Source organism: Labrus bergylta, chromosome 1 (genome assembly GCF_963930695.1).
Source record: "Labrus bergylta chromosome 1, fLabBer1.1, whole genome shotgun sequence".
NCBI lineage: Eukaryota > Metazoa > Chordata > Actinopteri > Labriformes > Labridae > Labrus > Labrus bergylta.
In genome coordinates, this window is record NC_089195.1 from 29,281,634 (window position 1) to 29,295,135 (window position 13,502).

General features: G+C 41.2%; 1 protein-coding gene across 7 annotated transcripts in view; it reads left to right on the plus strand.

The window, feature by feature from the left end:
- Positions 1-13,502, plus strand: part of grin2bb (glutamate receptor, ionotropic, N-methyl D-aspartate 2B, genome duplicate b) — a 103,373-nt gene that overhangs the window by 37,446 nt on the left and 52,425 nt on the right. The gene's annotated exons all lie outside the window — the stretch shown is intronic.

Genomic DNA, 13,502 nt, shown 5'->3' on the forward strand with positions numbered 1-13,502 from the left:
GCCTTGTTGCTGAAATGTTCTATATTTATATACAAACTTGATTTGACTTGACTTGACATGACTTGCACATGCAGCTCTTAATAGGCATGTCTCCCCTGCCCCCCACCCTTAACACAGTGCATACAGCAAGAAGAGCGCATATACAGTCCACTCATGTCAGCATAGGTTAGCCTGTGTTAGTTATATATAGAATATTTGTGTGTGTGTGTGTGTTTGTCGATGAGTGGGTGGTCCATGCCTTCAGACTGTCACCTTGAATGAGACATGATACGGAAATTAAGCTCTCGCAGTTTCATCTGTAAGAAAAAAATTTGAAAAGAGAGGTCGCAACAAATCTCAGTTCTGAAACTAAATAAGACAAGCAAGACGATGTGTCCCTTTGATTCACTTAGGAGTAGGGATGGGTATCGAAACCAGTTCTATTAACGACTAGAGGTGTGACATTCCATCTTATATAAATCAATTGGTTGTCCAATCAAATCAATGGAAAGTCAAAACATCAATCTACATCGTCATCTTGATGCTACGCCTTTATTTTGAAATCCCAGGGCTCTGTGGTAACCAACTAGAGAGGGAAGTCCGCTGTTACGTGCAATGCATTGATTTTAGTGCAACATCTCATTTTGAATATATCATATAAATATAAGCTGCTCAATGGGGTCCAAGTAGAATTGAAATTGAAATTAAAATTGAACAGTCAATGGGGAAAATTGAATCAATATCAGTTGTAAGGTCAGTACCGTCTACCAATTAATGTGTGTAATACATTATATCTGTTGCTTTTGTTACTTCGTTATCTGTGTTATTCGACTTTATTTTTGAAAGCTTAGTCTTGAATTAATTTATTAAGATAAAAAGATAAAAGGGGTAGGACTGGATAAGTTATTTAACTTCATCCTACACCCTTTTCGAACATGGACTGGTTAAGGAAAAATAATCGAGCCACTACAGAAAGTATGCTTTGATTGCTGTTTGCTTTGTTTGTAATGTATATTTTATTTTATTTTAAAACATGTTATCGAAATAAAAAAATAAATGAAAATGAAAATGACAGCAGCTCTTTGCCTCATGAGGCTGTTCTGCGTCTGTCTAAACAAAACTGTGTCCCTACCCCTCTGTTTATCAAAATCAAGAATTGGGTCAGTTCTTCACTGCATGACCATGTGTCACAGATTTCAATCTCATTAAAATCCCATAATGACTCCCACCTCCATGGCTTATCATATCAAAACTGTTTATCAAATCAAACCAAAATGTCTTTTGGTTGAAAAAACTTGCCTGCTGCTGCGGTACAGACATCCTCCTCCTCAACTCGGAGCAGCTGTGGTTAGTGCAACACAAACTTTTTAGCAAGTCCTGTTAGCTGAGAATAGTAATCCAGCATTGTAGTGCGTGTTGAAATTGCTAGTCCGCTAACTATCAAGGTAACATAAGGTTACAAAATGATGTTTCAAGATCAGGCCAGTATAATGACTATGAGGCAAGGAAAATAAAACATCTTCATGTTGTGTAAAAGAAGCACTGAAACTTGAATAAACGCAGTTGTTTGGAGAATACGTTTGTTTGTCTTCCAAGCAACATAAAAGAGACATTGCATATGGAAATACGACCTGTTCAACTTCCTGAGATGTGTCTCAGCGTGCCCCCCCCCCCGATGCTCTGCAGAGGAGCAGGGAAAAGTAGCTGCAGCTCCATCAAACGCGCTTAATACTCAGCATAGTGTTTAAACATGACTGTTGGGTAAAACATTTACCCACCATGTGGCAGATATCTCTCTGACATTTACTCGCCAAACAGAAAATCCTCTTGCATCTGGCGCTTGGCTAGGTGTTCATTTGCGGACCCTGATGGTATCAATAAATATGAACGATCCCCATCTCTCAACCACCGATTGATGTCCCACCATGAGTGTCCTGCAGCTGAGCTTTTAAAATAGATCTCAGGTGAGTGAGTAGACGAACTGCACACGCGTCTCTCCTATGAGTAACTGCATGTTCAGTCTCAGTGCGTAAGAAGGGATATTTTTCTATATTTATGTGCATACAGTGCAGTAGGGTGTAAGTAGGTATTTTTTCACACTAATGGCATCTTTAGCAGGACCGTTTCTATGGGAACCGAGTTGCCAGGGTAACACTGCATGTCTCTTTGAATTAGAAATGTCTTTCTCTATCCCTCCCTTCTCCGTCGACTCTCCTTTCACTTTTTCTTTTTTTTTTTTTTTTTGCTTCCTATTCCTCTTCTTCTTGACTTCCCCGACTTTGACAGGCCAGCTGCTGTCAGTCAAAAAAAGTCTTGTGTCGACGTGAAACACATATGGAGGAAACAGAGGGGGAGCTAGGCTGGCATCTGTGCTCCCCAAGAAAAGAAAAGAAATGAGGAGGGGGGGGGTGACATAATTTTTTTGTGGGAGGATGAGGCTGAGCAATATATTGAAAAAGGGAGGAAACGCTGAATGACGTTCATAAGATAATGATGATGAGGAGGAGGATGCTGAGAAACAGAAGAGCGGGAAGACTGAAGAAGGAAGGGAGGGTTACAACAGCAGAGATAGCTGATGAAACGGAAGGGGAGATGTGATTGATTTTTCTGCTCTCTCTGATGCCGCTGGTATCTGTGAAACCACGCTGCCTCACTTATCCAGCCTTTCTGATTTATCAGCGTGTGCGATAAGGGGGAGAGAGGGAAATACATACATACAGAGAAAATGATGGAGAGAGAGAGAGAGAGAGCGCAACGGAATGAGCAAAACAAAGACAGAAGAGAATAGTTATTGGGGTGAGATGTACAAATGAGAGCACAGAGAAACTCTCACCCTCAGTCCCCAGGTGCTGGTGAATGCCTAAAAGTCGAGGGCGAATGAGAGCAATGCTTCAAGGGAAATGTAGGAGTAGACACAGATAGGGAAACAGAGTGAAGACATGCTGAAGAAAAGCGTGTCATGACAAGGTTTTGAACTGTATGTCCCTCATTGCATGCTGCGCTTGACTCCAGCCTGCACTCTCACCCTGAGTGCTTGTTAGAGAGGAAGCAGAATTGAAAAGGCGATGCTGTATGGATGTAGGGAAGACAGACTGAAGAGGGAGGAGGGTAAATGTGCTTTTTGACATGGTGGGTGAAAGGCTAACACCTGTGTAGACCAGACGACGAAAAGGATGTAATTATCTGTAGTCTATAGCTGAAAGCAATGTCTTTACTTAACTCGACAGTGCTATACATCGGCGCTACGTAACGCTGCATACTCATGGACTCAGGCAGTTGGCAGATGGACAACACCTTCTGGATGGTACACAGAAAAAAAACAACCCAACAGAACGGGCAAGTAGGAAGGCAAAATGAAATACATGAGGGGTTGATCCCAGGGAGATAAAGTGTTGTTTACAAAGACTTGATGTCTTAATGTTGAACTGCGACCTTAAAAATCATCTTCAAGCTCCTGTGAGGAGATTTTTGCTGTCTATGAAACAGACTGAAATTAATATCGATGCCTCTATATGACCTACAAAAGCAAACAAGAACATCAGCATGAAGACTCATTTCTTATATCGAGGTATTTTTTAAATGCCTTAAACCATTGCTGCCGTGTAGGTGCAGCTTCAAGTCTCACCAAAGCTGAAATCACATCCTAAAATAATGACTACTTTCTACCCAATGCCTCTCGCATTTTTGTTTCTAGTAATATCTCTTTAGTCTCTGATTGAATATTCCTTAGTGTAGCAAAAAACTTGCCCCTTCAGTTTCTTCATTCTATTTGAATTGGCCACAGAGCTGCTCTCAGTCCAACTAAAGACTCCCTGCACATTTATTTCCCATTGAGTCATTTTGCTGACTTTAAAAGCTTAACCTCTCCCTCTCGTTGTAGGCTATAAATGTGAAAACTCTTTAGGCTGGGTCATTAATCGATGTTGACAAATATCTTTGGAGTGTAGTAACTGCACTATCCCCTGACTTCAGGATACTTACTATGGGTGAAAAGATTCCTGATGAAATCCTTATTCTTAGCTTCACCCAAGTTCACAAGTCAGATAAACACCAAATACATTAATGACACAACATTAGTTCAGATGAGTTCACTAGCCAACCGTTATCCTTTTCACTAGAGATGTTCACCAATGCGGCCAGTTGTGGCGTCCCAGTATGCGAGCGGCTAACAGTCCTGCAATGTGAAACATTTGTGTGCGTTATTTTTGAAGATCGTAGGCCCCCCACGGCTCCACGTCATATCTTTGGTTTGTCTCTGCTTTGGTGCATGGTGGTTTTGTAACTCAGAGATTCACTTTTAAGCTCACTATATTCTCATCAAAGACATATGTTGTAACATTACACAGTTTGTACCAATTATATAACAAGGACCACACTGTCGATGGGATGTAATTGGACGATAGTTGATTAGCTGTATTGGAACGGCGATCCTGAATCAGGTTACATTAACTACTACAGCGGCAACAATCTGGATTATATTTAGTTTGAAAAGCAGAGAATGGTCATTTTACATTTAACAATGTACAGATGTATCAGCTGATTTCTCTTCAGGCATGAGGCACTCTATGTTTCCTGAAGATAAAATCATTCAATCAATCACAGGTCAATAAATCTGATGGTTCACAGAATACAGTATTCTGTAACGGTGGCGGCAGGCTGGGGACTCATCTAGTCTTCTCAAGTGATCACATGCCTCTGCTAACATACGTACATCAACATCATAGATAAATGATTATTACCGTAAGTCCAGGGTCTGTGTGCTGTCGCCTGTTCTCGTGGATATAATCCGTCGTTGTTGTTGTTTTCTTGAAGTGAACAATAGTTGGACCACACACTGAAAACTGAACTATGTGTGAATAATAATCTGTTCAATCTGTATCCTGCGGTGCATTTAGAGATGTTTTTGTTGGAGCTGCATGTCCGCCCGCTGAGCCACATTAACGAGTAAGATTGAAATTTAAACCCTTAATTAACAACCATTGAGAGAGAGAGAAAAAGGAAGGAGGTAAAGAGAGAGTACATCTGATTGTTGCAGGGGAAAAAATATATTTTATAAAACAGTACAGGTATTCAACACAGGCTTCATGTTGTCTAGCTCAGTGGTTCTCAAAAGGTGGGTCGGGACCCAAATAGTCACTGAGCCGTTTTCAGTGGGTGGCGAATGTGAGCCTGGAACAAATCTATGAAGGACTATTTAAACGTGTTTGTTTTATTCCATCTCTTTATTCTGTCACATGTTTTTTACCATCTGAGGTCCAACCTGCAGAGTTTTTATTAGATAATTAGACTCTTCTTGTAAGGATTTGTTTTGGTTGACGACGTTGAGTGTCCCAAAAATGAACGACATCAGTGCCCAGGATAAAGACAGGTTTAGTTCTCAAAATGTGAAAGTTAAACGAGCATTACACAGATTTTTACACACAAAGTTCAGTTTATCAATCATGACAAAGAGCACTGCTCACTCTGTGGTAACAGCTGTGTTGTTGGGGAAACCGTCTGATACATTTACAGTTATGATGATTTCATGGCTCTCTCTGATTGGACTTTGACATTTTACATCAAACATAGAAGATTGGTTTACAAACAAGTGGGATCTCATAATAAAACAAATATTTGAATTAACCAGTAACAGTGGGATTGAGCACCATACTGCTTTCCCAGTTAACCAGAATACTGGCGGCTATCATACCATATTATATTTGTAATCTGGCGATTATTGAATTCTACCACAGGGGTCGAAATTAACTTATATTTGCCAGTGGCTTTTCAAGACACTGTCCCTTAATGAAGAATATTAACTGATCTGATTGATTTAAAAATCAGAAGAGAGTAACAAGTTAATCCTACAATACCTGATCTGAAGTTGTGTCCTTCTCTTCCTTCTGTTTTTAATACTCGTTCACTCTCTCTGGACTCTTCTGATAAAATAATTTTCTGTAAATGTACATTTTTTTTGTCCGGCTTGGGGACCAAGAAACGATAGTTTTAAAACAAATTTTCTATACAAGTTAATGAGAGTAAACCTGCACTAAAATCTGTGTCCAAGTGCACAATCCGAGCGTAATGAGTGAGCTCGCGAGACTGACAGCGGTGAAGCTGTCTGCGGCGGTGAAGCTGACTGCGGCGGGGAAGCTGTCTGCGGCGGGGAAGCTGACTGTGGCGGTGAAGCTGTCTGCAGCGGGGAAGCTGACTGACAGCGGTGAAGCTGTCTGCAGCGGTGAAGCTGTCTGCAGCGGTGAAGCTGTCTGCAGCGGTGAAGCTGTGAAGCTGTCTGCAGCGGTGAAGCTGTCTGCAGCGGGGAAGCTGACTGCAGCGGGGAAGCTGACTGCAGCGGTGAAGCTGACTGCAGCGGGGAAGCTGACTGCAGCAGCTGCCTTTCAACAATGACACACACGCACACATGTGGGTGCTGAGACGTTGATGCTGCAGCAGTAATTAACGAGATGATCTCTCATGAATCACTGACAGGACAGCAGTACTGAAGGAAAATGATGTGAATTCTGATTGATGTGTTACTGTTTTTTTTTATCTGAGAGGCATTGTTTTGAGTGGCCAGTGGAGCGTGCAGTCAGCTGGCACAGAGTGTTTAAATCGTACAGCAGGGGCAGCAGGCCAGTTCTAATGCTACTACGAGCTACGATCTACCACTACTCATAACAGTAATAATTATAATAGTGTGTTACAGTTGTGCCATAGAACGGTGATCTTTTCTGACAGTATTTTATGGGATAGAAGAGGTAAAAAAGCTCCAGCAACACTTGTACTGTAGTATGAAGATCGACTTTAATGACAAATCAGACCGACGCAATTTGCCTTCATCAGGGTCATCTGATGAGCGATGCTGGAGCTTTTTGACCTCTTCTAGCCTTTCACTCTTCATGCACCTTGGTAGTTGGTGAAGTTCTTCTTCATTTTTTTCTAGGATAAAAATCTCTGAGGAAATACTGTTTAAATATTTTAACCAATTTGGGAGGGAAAAAAACACTTCTTGCAGTATGGGAAAAGTGGTATTAATTGTAAGTAATTAGTAATAATAATACGATAATAAAAACTTTATTAAAAAGTGCTTTTGAAACACACACGGGTGTAAAACCAACAGAATATGCAACTCTGGTAATTTTAAGGATTTATCTGAAAGCTAAAAAACACACACACACACACACACACACACTCAAACTCTCATATGCCAGGTTTTGTGGCAGCCCAGGTCAGGTCTAATTGGGTCTCTGGCTTATTTGGATTGGTGGGATCTGGTCCAATCAGCATGCAGAGCTCCCATGTGTCAGTGATTAATTACCTGCTTTCTCCGCTCGGCTAATGAACTTAATCAACTCCTCGTGATGGAGCTTTCATTTACTTGCAGGGCCAAAGGTGATGCTAAATAGACTCTCTCTCTCTCTCTCTCTCTCTCTCTCTCTCTCTCTCTCTCTCTCTACTCACCTCCTCCCTTCACTGTCTGACTGGGCTCTCTGTTTCTTTTCCTTCTGTTAGGGTTTTTTATTAACAGATTTTATGTTACTAAATTAACCAGTTGCTATTTGTGCTTGATTTCATCCTTTGTTTTGCGTCTTTGTGTCTTCCACTCTGTGTTAGGACAGGGCTTTGGGCTACACAGACATGATGGGAGTGCTGCTGCAGCATCAGATCTTACAGTTGGAGATTCAATCAGACAATTAATTGTATTTTCCTCCTGGTGCCCACTGTGGCGATAGCGGCAAGTTCTGGAGGAAGCTTGAGGCAAACACTAGTTTCTTGTGTTTTCAGTGGAGCCTGTGTGTGTGTGTGTGTGTGTGTGGGATTACTTGGCATTGTCCGCCTGAGGGTGTATGCGTGTGCGTTTGTATGGGAGTGAATGTGTTGGTGCGACAAAGAGATTAATTTGTCCTGATTAGACATTCAGTTGATGGTTATGTTTCAGCAGCTAGTGGTGCAGACTTGAAGACATGATGGAGTCTTTAAGAGACGATAATAGAAACCCTCGTTAATATGTTGAGGGATTCCACTGGTTCTGTGACATCTGGCTTTAAAAAAACAAAACAAGAGATCATGTAGAATGAAAATCAAAGTAATGCCTACATGCATTTTACACGTGTTTTAAACATATGCTCCGCTGTAGGAGTCAATATGGTCAAGAGTCTTCTGTCATTAAATCACAGTTATGTGTAAATCATTCAGTAAGAAATAGTGGAATAATCATCCTTTTGTTCAAAATTAATAAATAAAATATGAATATGTTTAACGTGATATTAAGAGTCTTGTTATTCTTACCATGTGAAGCTTGAAGTTTTCACTCCCATTATAGACAGAAGAGATTTACGTTTCTTACTGGAGTGAACTTTTGATGGTTTGAGAGGAAAAGCCGCAGCTTTGAATGAAAACATATTCAAGACATTAGAAAGGCATTGTTCAGTATGTGTTGAACATGGTGATTATTAAGCCCTCAAAGGGGCGGCTTCAGTGTCTGCACTGGTCACTTAAATCATTTAGTATCATGACTGCGGGATAGAAACATCAGCACCAAATGTTAGTGTCTGCAGATAAACAACCAGACCTAAAGAAACCCGTGTGTTGATGCATGTCAGCATCACTCTTTAGTTCTCTTCTGTCTGCAGAGCACTCAGCCTTCTATAAGTGAGGCTATACTATATATAAGTAGCAGGAGCGTCATTTGCATGATCTGCTGTGTGCTTTACGCACCAGGTGGGAGTGAGCAAGCTGCTTCACTCACTGCTGTGCGACTCAACCTATCATTTTCAAGGCCTTTGTTGTGAATAAAGCTTTACCTGAAATGGCTATGTATTCATGCAGTTCACATCTCACCACAATAGTGAGTTCTTCATTCAACGACATAATGATGCAGAAATAAAATGTGGTGCTTGGGATGTTTTATGGATAGACCTACAGGAAGAGTTTGACTGAAATGGTCTCTAGAAATAATGTTAGAAAATAGATCTTCGATCATTTTTGTATTAATAAAAGTTTAGAATCAGATGAAGAGACAAAAAGACAAAAAGCCTTATTTATGTTGTGATATCAGCCAAAAGCTTTTAACAACTCCCTTTTTCTCTTTGGTGGTATATATCTATATTTATAAAGGTGTTGTATTTGCATGTTTTTTAGTCTGTCTTCCAGATCTCTGTGTCGTGTGCCCCCTCTGTTACATCCTGCAGAGAGGTGCGGGTTGTGTTCAGGGATGTTGGGTTGCATCATTGTCTTGTTTCCTCTCAAAGGGTTTATACCAAGTGGCTTCTTGAACAGTTTGGAAGCAAATGCACACTTAGAAATGCAACAAAGATGTTTCTGCATCAACATGTTTGTCTTTTAAGGTCACTGTCCTCGGCCGTGTTGATTTATTGCTGAAGAAAAATTGAGATTTATATGAAATAAGTCACTAAACCTCCAGAAAAATACATTATTAATATTATCAATATCATATCTTTCCTCTATTACATCTAAATGCTGTTTTTTTCTGTTATATAATACATGTATTTAAGCTGTGTTTTTAAAGATAAAACAAAAAACATCACCTACACTTGTGATACGAAATAATAAATCTTATATTTAGGTTTTATATTATCACACAGGTTACCAAATTAGTGAAGAATAATCCAATGAAAACGTGTGTAGATATTCTATCTACTCCATCTTTGTCATCGTCCACCATACCTCATTATCTCAGAAGTAGGCTTGTACCCATAAAGTCACCCAGTGTAGAAATCAGTGCCATCATCACGGCCTAACTGGCTGCTGTGGGATTGAATCTTATTCCAGCGCTCCTGAAATAATTCCCTCGACAAAAATAGCGAGAGTAATTCAATCAGAGCTTTATGGGAAGTTTAAAATGGAGTGAACTGAATGAGGCCACGACAGAGGCGTGGAAACAGGGTCATTGATAATTAAACAGCCGAACATGAGATTAATTAACACACTGCGTGTGTGTGTTTGATTGGAAATGTGACGATGAAGCAGTTTGGTCTCAATCAGTGGGGGACTGACAGCAGCAGGGACAACGCTCAGACTGTGAGGGCGACAGATAGATGACGGGAGGAAGATGAAAGGTAGAGAAAGACACGAGTGATGAAGTGGAAAAAGTCGAGCGTCTGAGGGAACGATGTGTATACTGCCACTTCTGCGTGTGTTATTGTGTGTGTGTCTGTTAACTCCTGTCTTGAGTTCTGAGGGTTTGAATGTTTTCTCAAGCGAGACTCTCTGTATCTCTCTCAGCCTTAAGAGACCCCCACCCTCCCGTCCTCGCTCTGTCTCTCTTTCTTCTTTGTCCTCCTCTCTCGCTCCGACTCTTTCTCTCTCCCCTCCAATCCTCTCCCACCAGGGCTTGTTGAGCAGTGGGCTGATATGTCGCTCTTCCTCTGCAAATCTAATTGGAGACAGGCTTTCATTGGCATGACATGGAGATGAGTTGCCAAATCCTTTCAGCCCTCCTGCTCGAGGCTCGCTCCCTTCAGCTCTCCTACAGCACTGCACACTGATGCAGCAGCCGCAGAAACAGGCTCTTCTATGGCTTGGGATCCACAGAATCGTCCTTAACAATCTGAGCTAAATCAAACCAGCTAATGCTCACTGTCTTAATGGGTTTAAATCATGCAAACAGCCCCCGATGCTTCACTGCCAGACATGTTTCATTTCAATATGACACCGTGAGGGAGGGGCGCCAGCATCGTGAAGATCAATCCGGAAAACTTTTATTTACAAAGACCAGTGTGTGCATAGACATTATGTGTGTTTCCATCTTCCAGGCTTTCAGTGAGTTCACGGAGAGTGTAGAGTCATGGTCTCAAATGGAGGTTATACTCATGTAAGGCAGCACTACAGTACCTGAGGGAGCAGGAGTCAGACACAGAGGTTTGTGTTACTAAGCCGGCTCGCTGGTGCCATATCTGCACAAAGGTTGAATATAGCCTCCCAAAGTGATTCACTTCTTAAACAGGTCTTTTTTGGGAGGCTAATTCACACAGCGAGCTGTTGCAGATTCTCTGCCACTACACCTAGACTATTTTAAGATTCCTGTGCTGAGGCTGAAAACCACCAAAGCAGCATTTGATGTGACTCAGGAATGGGAAATAAAACAGTGGGAAGATGCAAGAGGGGAAGTGTGATTGGTGACATGGAAACACAAAGAAAGATGCGACTGTAATTCACGAACTGGTTATGACCTCCCACAGAAAGCAAAAGGAATCTTAAAGTACTCTGTTGAATATGAAACTCCTTAAACCTTCATCCTGAATTAACATATTTGTTTATTTATTTAAATACTTAATATTAATCCAGTGCATAAGCAAAAAAGGAGGAATCAAGGGACTCTGAGTACCAACATGTTTTTCTCCCAACGCTGCAGAACATACTGGCCTACATGTTTTATTAGAGAAGCTGTTTGACAGATAGTAAACATGACCACTTCTGAAACTCAAGGTCAAAAAGTTTCAGCTTTTGTCATTTCCAGTCACTTGTGATATTTATTGTTTTTTATTGCTTTTGGAGAAAACCCACTCCATCAAACCAATCCACTGTTATCTCAGATAGTGTTGTTTTTTTCCCCCCAAACATAAAAAGTTCTCACCTTACTGGTTTTTTCTGTTGTGACATTGGATATATCTTGTTGAAGACAAAGTATGTATGTAAGCAGCAAACAGTAAAGTGTTTCCAACTAGGTGGAGCAATTTTGAGTACAGTGTCTTGCCCAAGGAAGGACGCTTCGACATGTGACAGCGGGGGGGGAAATCCAGTGTTGCTCTTCAGAGGACACAGGATGTCAGCGGTTTGTTTTGTTAGTTGCTGCCTTGGTTATTTCACCTTGTTGCGAGGTTCTTGGTGTGTATTTCAGCGAAAGATTCAGTTGACTGAGCTAGGCCACATGCAAGCAATACTCATGGCCAAACAAGATTGGTAGCATACATACATTATCATGACTTCTTCTTAATCATTTGTTTTCTTATTTTTTAACCCTTCTAGTTTCTGAGGCGATCTGGTGTTTGTATCACATTCAGTATGGGAAAGGAAAACTGGTTAACTGGTTATTTTAGGAGATAATTTAGCTTTTTTTAAATTATTATTTAATTTTAATTTTAACATTTCCAGATTCAAAATATTTAACAGGAGAGTCCTGGCCAAGACAGCAGCTTAAAGTTCCACACAAATAACAAACAACAGACCACAACAAGCCTCGGCCAGTGTCCCTGCAGTCATTTTTCACACTGTCTAACCATGTCTGACATCACAAATAACAAACTGTAACACACCTCAAAGATAGCATCATGCAGCCTATGGAAAAGCAAAGCCTGAAAATGATGTGACAAACCTCTTTCCTGGGCTCATGCTTAAGCAGTGCATGATGAGAGACGACAGGCAGGGAAGCAAGCAGACACGAGCGCGGCCGGCTCACGTAATAATGACACACACAGACCGCGGCCTGCAGGACACTTCACACCTCTGTGATATGAACTAATGGAGCTGCAGGACATAATGTAAAAAAAAAAAAGAGAAGAGAACAAAGAGGGAAAAAGAAACGGTGGTAGTGGGAGAGAACAAAATTAACACTAATGCCACGTGAATAAAGGACATAAATTAAATAGCGCTGATTTGGAATCTGAAAGAGAAAGTAGAATGAGACGATGATTAGCTGTAATCTAAGAAGGAGAGAATGAAGTAAGTGGTAACCTCACGAACAGTCTGAATGGCAGGTTTTGGTCTCACAAGTGATTAAACCTCTCTGAGGCCACTTTGAGAAAGAAAGAGTCAGGAGAGCGATAACGAGATGAAGACGGAGTTTAGGGGTTTAAAGAGAAATGGCTACTGAGCGAGTGAGTAAGTAAGTGAGACGGGAAAAAAGCAGGATCCAGAACAGCAGAGTAACTCAGTGATGCTGAAGGGAGCTGCACCAGAATGTAGCTTGACATATTTAATACAGCTCACCCAAAAAAAAAAAAAAAAAAAGAGGTGTTTTTTTCAAGTATCTCTTGTGGCACCTAATCATGCAGATAGTTTAACCCAGAACTTCCACCAGAAACGTGGGCATTGCGTGTCTGCTCTGGTCCGTATGGCTCGGTGCTCCCTCGTCCGTCAACACCGACAGGCTGCGCTCCCCGGACAGCTGGAGTGCGAGATAAAGGAATTCCCGCGGTAATATTACGGATTAACTCGCGACACTGCAAGATAATATGATGTATGTGGTATAAAACTATTAAAAAACTTATAAACACGTAAACAAACACATATACCACCTGGTGTTAAATGTAACAAAGACCAAGGAAATGGTGGTGCACTTTAGGAGGGACAGGCCTGAGCTAAGCACCATCTCTATCCTTGGGGATGAGGTGCAGGTGGTGGAGTGCTATAAATACTTGGGGGTGCACATGAACAATAAACTGGACTGGAAGCAGCACACAGAGGCCGTCTACAAGAAGGGTCAGAGCAGACTCTACTTCTTGAGGAAGCTTAGGTCTTTGAATGTGTGTAGCAAAGTAGTAGTTTTATCAGACTATTGTGGCAAGTGCCATTTTCTTTGCAGC